Below are 11,526 nucleotides of genomic sequence, written 5' to 3'. Positions count from 1 at the left end.
TAATCCATTTTTAGAAGAAAATCTCCTGCTGTACGTAAACTTAAAAGAAAGCTACAGGCTATTGAAAAAAATCTTCTTTTTTCCAATTATCAAAAGATATTTGCTGTAGGGTTTCTTATTTCATGGGACTATGATGTAGCAATGATAGGATTTTGTCAATTTATGTTTTTATTTTAAATACAGTACTTTTATGAATAATATTCAATTGTTTGGGGGAAAAAATTAAGAAACAAATGCACTATTTTTTCCTAAAGCCATAAAAAAAAATGTAGTTTCTGCATTTCATTTAAAGTTATTGTGTAAATTGAAACACTCTGGGAAATTCTTATTTATAATACCTTTAATGCTTATTAGTCATCCTTCTACAAAACACTGGGGTGAAGGCCAGGTAGTTTCAATATTTTCCATATTTGAATACTGCCATGAGAGTTCAGGGCTGAGATCCTAATTTATGGAACTTTGTGGAGAAAGGCAATTTTCCAAAATATGAGTATAAATTCCAATTTAAGAACTGGCGACTCAGCAATGCAGACTGTATTAACAATATACAAAGCACAATAATCTGAGGAAAAATGTAATAGGCTTTAAATTACCAATTCTTGTCAAGGCAGCGTAAGCTTTATACTAAAACAAAACTAGAACTCATATTTTAGATAGTGAATACCAATTTGCATCGTTTTACTTGTTTCTGCCTTTCAAAAGTAATATCACCAGTTTGGGATAAGATTAATGTCCATGCAGACATTTGATTTAAAGACTTTGCTATAGGCAAGTAACTATTTAATGCTAAATTAAACAGGATTATTTTGGGAATATGAATTATAGCATGTGGGGTCAAGAGCAAGAGAATGTGAATATGAACTCTGCTTCTGGAGTTAGAAGTCAGTAAGAAAATGTAATCAGGAGTTTTGGTACAAAGCATCAATACCTCAATAGTTTTTAAAACAGCAAACAGAGTTTTTAATTCTTGGATGGACTTTGCCTGTTGTGTTAAAGCAATTTACCCCCACGCACCATGCTCTATATTTTCACTTGATGCATCATTATTACTTCTCCAGGTATTAAAGCAGTACGATATGTTTTCATTTCATTAATCTTCTCTCAGGGGGCAGTGATGAGTTCATCCAACTCTCTATTCTCAAGACTGAAAATTCTTTTCAATTAAAAAATCATCTCCACAGATGGTACCGACATTAGCAGCAGCCCATTCTGTCTACAACAACAAATATTGAGATATTTCAAGAATTAGCCTATAAATCACTGGACATGGAATGATCCGTAGGATTAAACAAAAAAAAAAAAAAAAAAAAAAAAAAGGGAAAAAAAGGGCTACCAAAAGTTAAGATGATGAGAATCTGGGCCATATGGTTTATTGTCTCTTCAATGTATCAGTTTCATCACTGTGTCTGGAGGATTTAATTGCATGTTAAGGTGAAATACAGTGAAAAATTTAACAAAGCTATTAACTATAAATACATTATCCAAAACATCAGGATCACAAAGGTGATAATAGAAATGGTTTAAAGTCAGGGAAAATTCTCTGTTAAAGGGGATTAAAGAGCCCATTTATTGAATAGGATGGATTTCTTCCAACCCCCTATGTGCAGAAAGCATGCAATGCGTGAATAATTCATCCAGAAATTCTATCGTGAAGTTGTATCAGTTTCCACAGTAAAACCTGGCTGTGGAGGAGGAAAATACATCAACATCTGTGACAGGCCCTATGAAGAGACAGTTGCAAAGCCTTTCAGGCACCAGGAGCAAACCAAAATATAATAAATTCACCAAGTGTCAAATTTGTGTCGGCTGAGTAATGACACCATATGTCTGGGTTGCCGTGTCACTGCAGGCTGCTCCACAAAGCATCCCCCACACCTCCCGTTCTCACTAAGCCCCTTCCCAACCCCCCCACGGCTTTATAAAGTGTGCTTCAGCAGGGGAAGTGCTTCAGCTACCGTTTTCCACCCAGAAGATGGATAGAGATCCACTTGATAAATATGACTCTTGGCCAGTCTTTTAAACCAGAGCTCAACCACGTCTCTTTATCCCCAGTCCAAGCTCGGTGAAATGGTCACTTCCAGTCCAACGCGAGCTCTCTAATTTATTGTCTGATGAAACAGAGGCATCCAATCCCACAAGGATGGTTAGCATTCCAGAAGGCACAGGCTTTTCTCAGCCCGAGGGGCATGAAACAAAGTTTAAAACCTGCAGTCAGAGCTGGCTGACTGGGCTGGTGGCAAAGCATCACCACCCCGCAGGAGAGGCTCTTTCTTGGACGTAGTGATCATCCCTGCAGTGAATAAAGCCAATAAATTCTGGTCTGGTGCTTGTGCCCCAGAAAAAGGTGCTGACTGAACTGTTCCTAGTGTCTGATCCCTGCTGGCAACTGCTAGACAAATAAAACAGGGGAAAGGAAAAGGGCAGGGGGGGTGGAGAGAACTGAAAGTTTTGCGTGTTAAATTCAGTTTGCTCTACTTTGAAAAACAGGAACAAAGAGACAGGTCTTGGTATTTCCCTGAAATGTCTGTGCTGACAGGTGAGACCACTCCAGATGACATATTTGACTCAAATCCCTGGAAAAGCACCTGAACTTCTCTCCAAGTTCTGCTTAAAAACTTAAAACCTCAGCTCTACTAACTGCCTCACAAGCTGCCAACTTGCACTTTGTTTTAGAAAGCTCTAGTTTTGCCATAAAGAATATCCCCACTTCTAATGTGGCAATTGCTCTTCCTTTTCCTGCAACCAGCTTTCTCTCACTGGTAGCTTTTGCAAATTTGTTTCTTATAGAACTCATTTTAAGAGCAGAACATAAACATTTTTGTGAGTATCATGGAGTGATCCACAGAAAATAAAGTTGTTCTCTGTGGAACAACAAGCATATTACATGGGCTGATAAGAGAGCTAGTTATGAGCTCTTACAAGATATCTAGAAGTCTTATTTTCTCTTGCAAAATGAAAGAATACTAAATAAACAAAATGTGAGATCAGTTAGAATCACTTTTAAAATTTCATCAAAAAATGTAAAAAAAATGTGCAGTAGGGAAGAAAAAAACAGTAGGAAACTTTGCTGCCCAGCAAAAATTTATCATTTTTATATTGTTCAGTGAAAATAATCCATAAATCCCTAACTACACTTGCTCCAGAGAAAAGGAAACAAAGTCAGTAGGAAAAATCAAAAAATAAATACCTGCTAGACAAGTGAACTGCACTTGTGGGTTGTTCAGTTACAGACTTCTATCTGTCATCGTTGCTTTTATGAACACTGGAATCAATGACAAGTCTGTCAATAAAAGGAGGGGAAAATGAAACCATGTCTTTAAAATAGAGGGGAAATATATTGTATATGTATATCTACAATTGTATATGTATATCTGTAGGCTGTCAAGCTAATGTGCACATGGAAAATGGAAACCTGAATGTCCTCTGAAGAGGTCACTGAAATGGGAATGCAAAGTACCAGAATTGTTTTGGCTTGTGTTTTTTGCTCATTTAGCAAAGAACAAAAGATATCTGAAAATCTTGTTTGCAAAAAAACCCCAAAGCAAAACACAAAAACAAAAACAAAATCAACAACAACCCCCCCCCCCCAAATAAATTTTATATTTGGTTGAAGACAAACTTGTAATTTTGCAAGGAATAACATTTTCGACAAAAATAGGCTCTTGCTGGTTATTGAAGGGCTGCTCTTTGCTTTTGTTGAATGACTTTTTTTGTGACTACTTGGAGAGTAATAAAGTTACTAAGAAAATTTTGCCCTGGTTTTCTTATTTAATAATTAAATGTATGGAATTTTTGTCAAGATCTTCTAGGAGACAGAAGAAAGGTATGAAAATCTTAAACCTTTAACTTGCTAGAGTTCACGAACCATACCTTTCCAGAGACATGGAAAGGTATGGTTAGTGAACTCTAGCAAGTTAAAAACCTTTTGTGATGTAATATGTACTTTCAAGAACATACCTCTTAGAAATATAAGTAAATGGCTGGTTGAAAAGTGAAAGAGTAAAAGAGTGTCGTTTATAATCTCATTTTTACAGAACAGTAATATGGGTATGTAAGAAGACAGAGATCAGATCTTGCCACACTGATTTGAATTATTCCAGGCAAAGTATCAAGGATCTCTGTAGACCTGAAGAATCAACAAATTTGATTTATCTAAATCCTTGTGTCCATAAGTCTTGACTGTGAAAATAGACATAGAAGTCGTTTTAAATGCAAACAGCTACTGTTTCAGCTTGAATTAATTTAATGTTTGATAATTTTAGGTTTGACAGCAAAAGCAGTAATTTTTCTCAGTCTTAATGTGTCTTCTGCAAGCCTCATTCACCTTAACCTGATACTTTCCTAACTCCTTGATCTGCTTTTTCCTTTTCTTTGGCTCCCACCTCAGTTTCTTTAAGAATTTCCTCATTTTCTCTCCCAGTGCTCTTGTTCACACTGAGAAGATGAAGATGAGCCTGATGCTTCTGGACCACTTCTCTCTCTTCTGTCTTCTCTTTTGCTTGTTTCCAGAGAAGTCTCAAATGCAAAGACACCATCAAGGTTCATTCACATCAAGTGACTACAGCACTGGGCAGAAAATTTCAAAGTGGCACAGAATGCATTCCAAATAAGTAGCAAAAATTGAAAAAAAAGCAATACTATCACCTATATGTAAAGCCTTTCATAAGAGACAAATGGAGAAAGCCTCTTTTCTAAACTGCCTTTTTTTTTAACAGTCATGAAACATAACTGGTATGAGGGAACCCACTGCTCTTTGAAAAGTAGAAACAGTTGGCGATATATGGGGAAATGTATCTGTGAAAGTGACCTTTACCCCTGGAGCAGAGTGCTCTTTGATGCATAAATCTTATGGAGAGACAGGCATAAGAGGCTTTAGCTGCTGATTAATCTCGTTTTTTTCAGCAACAGTGGGACCAGACAGTAAAATAAAAGTCTGAGAGATGGTTGCTTAAGAGGTTCTAAAAAGTCCTTCGAAGGGAAGAATCCCCCCGAAAGGCTGAGGAAACTTCAGGTTATTGACTGACACGCTCACTATCCTATATTTAGTCAAGGAAAATAGCTGAAAGATCCACAACATTTGTACATTTTTTTTTTTTCTTAGAACAGATGTAGTCTGAACTTCCTCCATTACAACAGCAGGCTGATCTGATCCTTCTCAACTGTTTCAGGGTTTTATACAGTCACAGAGTACTCAGGAAAAATCATGGGAATTTTACAGTGCTGAGATAAAGCTGTGTGAAAGTGCCTATGCATCTCCACAAATATTTCAAAACTCAGAATCTCAGGAGACTCATTTTGCACTTAAAACTGACACATGAAATTTTGTGAGCATGAGATTTTGAGCAAAAGTGATCCATTTTCTTCAGCGAGCTTCATACAAAGAAAATCCACTGCCCACATCCTAGTGGCCCCACTAGCAAATCATCTAATTTAGAAAGGCTCTTAACTACTGAATCCCCAAATTTTGTGTAATAAATTAGATGCAGCAGCACCTTTCTGGGAACTGTAAAATATTCTTTTCTCCTTGTCAAATTTCTCACAGTCTTTCAGAGCTACTGCAGTCAGTCTCATGCATTTTGACAGAGTTGGGACTTTTATATGTGCAAATATGTCTGCAAATAAAGAGTTGATGGCAGGGCTAGGGACCATGGCATTACCTGAGGTTCACCTTGCCTGAATGTCTCTTCTGAGGTGAGGTTGTGCATAAATACTCAAGAAAACAAATGAAAACACCAGTAAGCTAAAGGTAAGAATTTTTCTTTGCTTGGCACTAAATTAAATGAGTATGGAAATATAATTGTAGTGGAATGTATTATACGGCCATTTCTAGTGAAATATAAGAGCTCCCTGCCTATATAAGTCAAGTAAATGAAAGAATTTAGTAGCCTAGAGCAAAGAAGGGCTTAATCCAGCCAAAGAAGCTTTAGACCTCTGATGCTATAGATGCTTTTCTGGGCAGTATCTTCCACTTTAAGAAATTATGCAAATGTAATGTGAAAATGTTCATTGTGAAAACGAACACAATTTCAATCTCTCCAATAACTGTAAGCACCCAGATCAAGTCTGTCTTTTTAGACCATTTATACCCCCTTCTAAGAACATGAGGCAAAAGGATATGAGAAATTTGTAATGTAGCTTGGACAACCAAGGGAAGGCTGAGCATTGCAGCACATGATAACAACATCTGGTAAAAGAAGAGAGAAACTTTCCTGGTATTCAGATATGACATGCTAAAGTTACTAGTATTTCTCTTTGAATGCAATTCCAAATCTGCAGAACATTTTCTAGGGATAATATGTTTTTGAGGAGACCGCACACTTAAAAAGGACAAAAAAAAAAAAAAAAATAAAGAAAAAGGGAAGAGGGAAAGATTTTCTATTAACAGAAGCTTTTCTACTATCTCAATCTCTTGCTTTGGTGAATGCACTGATTATTTGTTATGACATTTGTCCCATGTCCAAAAGTCTTCCTAGTATTCCTAGTAGAAGCTCTACCTTTTCCACTGCTGTATTACAAATCAGATTTCCACTCCCTAAGCTGAGACAGATGTAAAGCAGAAAGTTCTAGTTGCTATATAATCATCCAGCCTACTTTTCCAGATTGCATTGGATTTGTATTATATTTATATTTAAATAACTTTGATTTCACATTCAGTGTAACAAAAACTAAAAAGAGAAAGATCCTATGTTATATATAGCACCACTGTTACTTAAAGCAATTATAATGGCTTAGTAGCCTTTATAATTGCCACTACAGTGACAAGTTGGATGGGCCAATCTGAATAGAACAGCCTGCTCCTGCCAATGTTCAATAAATCAAATTATACACTCCAAATTATTAATCTATCATCTGTCCTGTCAGAAGCTTCCCCTGATATTTTCTTAGACTATCTCCTGGTTTTGCTGCTTTACATTTTTCTGAGGGTTCTCTTTCTCACTTTGCAATAAATTGCAATTCACTCCATAGAGTCATTGAGTCATTTAGATTAGAAAAGATCATTAAGAACATGTCATTGCTCTTCAGATTTATTCCCTTAGTCTCAATTGTTAGATGTCACCCTCCCATCCCCAGATTACTGGATTACTCATTAGAAGTGGGACTGAACATTTAAGGATTTTAGAATTGTCTGTCCAGGCAAAACAATACAAAATCAGCCTTTAAAGTATGCACTCATGTTTAGACCTTACCAGTTAGAAGATTATGTTTACTAGATTATATAGCAGCATTTTAACACAAAAGAAGCACACTACATGCATATTGAACTCATGACTGCCCTGTTAGTGTATTTAAAACATTTAAAATAAATATCTGGAGTGCAATTAAGCTTCCACAATAATTTTTTCTTTTTTAATTTAGATATTGCTTGGACTGTTGAAGAAGTCCAAATATCTTTCAAGGAGCTACCAAAAATTAAACTTTTCTCTTTGGTTTTAAATAGATTTTATTTAGTCTTTGATGCAGAGTCACTCTCTGTTTTACCTCTAGCAAGAATCAAAAACCTATGAAACATGTGTGGACCCGAAATCACCTTAAGGCATCAAACCTGCAGCCTCAAAAACCACTAAATGAATTTCTTTTTCTTTCATACATCCCTTTTACATGGCAAAATACTTAAAGTGATGCCAGAATCATAAAGACAATCTACCTCGTAAACGCCTGGCTACTGATGCTTGCCCTGGAGTTGCAAGCCCATTGTTTACCTTTCCTTTTGAAGCCTGGGAAAAAATATATCTAAGTATTTCAGGCTGCCAGAACTTTGCACACACAGACACTGGCATTGTGACAGGAAACCCAGATGAAAAAAGATGTCTAGGCTTAAATATCACACTCTTCCCTGAGCTCTTCTTGGGAGCTTAAAAACAAGCTTGCATCAAGAAGATGATTATAAAATCACACACAGAAACAGAACAGTATGACTGACCTACTCTTTACATGAACTATCTGGGCCTGACATAATTAGGCATTTCTTTCCTCAGACTGCTATGCAAAAAGGCCTGAAAAGGGCCATTTTTTTCCAGCCCACATTTGGCCATTCAGTATCATTTTCCACTGTTGTTGAGGAGAGAGCACCCATTTGCAGCAAACACTTTGCTGTAGAGCAGAGAAAGTGACTCTTTTTCTAGACTTGTATTGATTTGCTAAATGGACATGGATCCATTCTGTGCTGAAAGGTATGGTACAACTCACAAACTGCATCATTCTAATTGCAGAAACTCTAGCTATAAGTGTCTTTTTTTTTTTTTTTCCTCAGGAAGACATTCCCTTTTACTCTGATCTTCCAAGTAAAGCTTTTTACTTTCTGCTCCCCCTCTATCTGTCTCTTGTCCAGGTAAATATTCCACTTTACCAGCTGAAACCTTTTGCTGCAAACCACATAGAGCTTATGTTTTTCTGTTACTGTATAAAATGTCTTTGGATAGCCATGGGTCTAAGGTCTCTGCTCTAGCCATCCTGCAGTTTAATTGAACTAATTATGCAGTTTAAGTGAACAGTTAAATAACTCTTCTTCCTCATTGTAAATAATAGCCAAAGAAGTCAAGCTCCCTGGGACAATGTCCTGTACCATTTCTGTATACTAGAAGTTTTCCCCTAAGTCACACCTCTGAGATGTCCAAGGCTTAAAATAGTAAGAGGATCTTAATCCTCTGTATGTCCCAAGTATATGTGGTATGTTTTCAGGCTAAATGAAGCAGCAGTTCCGCCTTATTTGAAAAAAAACGTTCCACCACAACTTAGAAATACCCTTGTACTGAAGAAGAAGGAAAAAGACACCCCAGCAACACACACTTTTCTTTGTTCTGAAGCACCAGTGCCTTTTCTCAGCAGGTCTCTTCACAAACACAGAAAATGGGCAGCAGTTGTAGCTTCCAAGGAGGATTAAGCAATTGGTTAATTTGTTTTTTAGACTAACCCACATAATACATTTTGCTCTTTCTTATATAGACTATGTAGCCTTTGGGCAACAGAGAGACAGCAGCCATATATAGGTACAATGCAAAAGAAAAGGATAAGACAGAGCAAGACAACAATAAGATTCCATGTTATGCATATTCCATTCATTCATCCCCACCTCCACTATAACACTCCTTCCGGAGACCACCCTGTCACACCATATAATAAGATGATACCTTCTCCCATCTTTCCATGGGATTTCTCTTTACTTAACATCTTTATGTTCCAGATGTTCCCACTGAAAATAATTTCAATAGTATAGTGAAGACTAAACTGTTCCAAGATGTTGGCAACTACCAACCAAAATTCCAGTAACACATAATTTTAACATCAAGATCCTCTGTTTGAGCAATCTCTTTGCTGTGGGCTATATTCCAGCAACACCCCTTTCCATTGTCCTAGCAGCAGAAATAGGAACTGTGAACATGCAGAAACCTTGGGGACAAAGTCCCTCTGGGCCACCAGCTCCCTGTTCTATGAGAAGACAATGTTTGCAGATGTTCCTATAAGGCCACTTGCACAAAATACACATCTCCCCAAGCCTACAGGTCTGCCTGACAAAGTGTAGTCCTGTCACAAGAAAGATTTATTTTTTATTATGAACAACCCGTGTTAAAATATATATTTCATTTTTACTAGAATTTTGTCTGATAGAAGCAAGTAAAAAAGTCTACAGGTAGCTGAAAAGGAGTATTGTTCAGGTAGTTTAATGCTTTTTTCTGTCAGAACTGACTCATCTCTCTCTTTGGTGTTTGTATTTTGAGCACCCATTCATTCTGTGTCAACTATAAGCTGAGTTTCAAAATGCAGCTCAGATGACTGAAAGACCATTTTAGAGCTATTTTTACTTCAACAGGTTCCCAGAACAGCTAGGAAATAAAGTCAATTTTCCTCTTCCATTCCAAACCATGTAATAATTTTGGTTACATGAAAATAGACCTTTCATAATACTGATGTATCTCTGTGACACATTAAGTCCAACTGGGAACTCAACCAGATCTATGCCGGTATATTTTGTCTTGTCAGTGGAAATTCCCTCTGTGGAGCATGCAGCTGAAGTAAATGACCTCTTTCTGAAATTACCTCTTTCTGAAAAAGCTCACGTTGCTTTTGGTCCAGTTTTCAACTCATCACCATTGGCTGTGAGTTCGTCAGTTCATGCTGGAAATGGTCAGTGTGCACCAAATTCTCAGCCAGCCTCATAAGCAAGCAGGAGGCACATCAGGAAATACCTTCACCAGTAATGTCAGAGAGGTCCTAGAAGAATGACACAGCCAAACCCAGAATTCTCACCTTGAAAACACCCCAGTCCACATCTTTTGGATCCACTTCCACCTGCTGAAAAACACCTTTATTATCAGGTTTGCAAATATGTAGATGCATTTTCTAGCTCTCAGTCTAAGTCACCTAGGTAGGATACGCTGAATTCTTTAAAGCTAAACAGTTCTGGTCTTGGTTTTTGTGTTTTTCTTTGAATAAGTGGGAACTGTGAGACCCCACAACTAGCTGAAAGCATAGTTATGCTTTTTTAATACTGTAAAATCTTCAAAACAGTAATCAAAAAAGTATCTATGATTGTACCTGATCTTGCCTTACACCACCAAATAAAACCCACCTCTCTGTTGACTTCAGAGAATAGTTTCCTTTTCCTTATACTTCCAAATATTTTTATTGCACTTCATTTAAATACACAGCCAATGCCTGAAACTACTCCAATAAAAACTCAGAATCCACAACATCTCCTTATCCAGTAACATTTTCCTGAAGCAAACAATTGCAGGAATTACACGTCTTGGACTCATTCTTTATGTGTTGTTTTTTTTTTTTAAGAAGTATTTAGTCACTGAGCACAAACTAGATCCCACTAAAAGCCCATAAGAATGCTACTTGCTAGAAATTCCCTCCTCATTTGTCCCTTCCAAGACACGAATATGATGTAGTAGCAAGGATGATTGCATCTAGCATGGATCAGACATGCTCTTGTCTGCCATTCCACTTGAGCAAAGCAGTTGCTCCAAACAGACCACATGTTTTTGGGGTTCCCATAATGTTTTTTTTCAGTGGATGTTACAAAATTACATGTGAGATATTTAGGAGAGTTTCACAATGCTTTTAAACTTTAAATTACCATTGTGTGGCCTCAACCCTGACTGAATTTTAATGTATGGTTTTGTAACAGCATTGTCAAGATCAATATTTTATTATTTGCATATTTACTTATTCTAGTTTTTATTAGGAAAATTGTTTCAATTTATTCCAACCAACTATAGGTTTCTTTCCTCATTTTTCCCCACCTTATCTTAATATAAATTTTATTTGTCTGTTTCAATCATGGAAACAATATGGATAAAGTTCAAATTATACTAATACAGTTGTTATTAGATTTGTTCTCTCTTTTTTTTCTTCTTTTTGTCTTTTTTTTTTTCAATTCAGAAATATCTAGCAAAAGCAACAAAAGTAGCAAAACAGATAAGGGACCCTTTCCTGGCTCAGGAATTTGTTTGAACTTGCTGTGTTAATAGCTCCCAATGATTGAGCTATAACAAAACCACTTCATCCCCAAGACAACAGAAA

The sequence above is a fragment of the Anomalospiza imberbis genome, chromosome 1 (assembly GCF_031753505.1).
Source record: "Anomalospiza imberbis isolate Cuckoo-Finch-1a 21T00152 chromosome 1, ASM3175350v1, whole genome shotgun sequence".
Classification (NCBI taxonomy): domain Eukaryota; kingdom Metazoa; phylum Chordata; class Aves; order Passeriformes; family Viduidae; genus Anomalospiza; species Anomalospiza imberbis.
The sequence above is the reverse complement of the archived record's forward strand: the minus strand, read 5'-3'. Positions refer to the sequence as shown.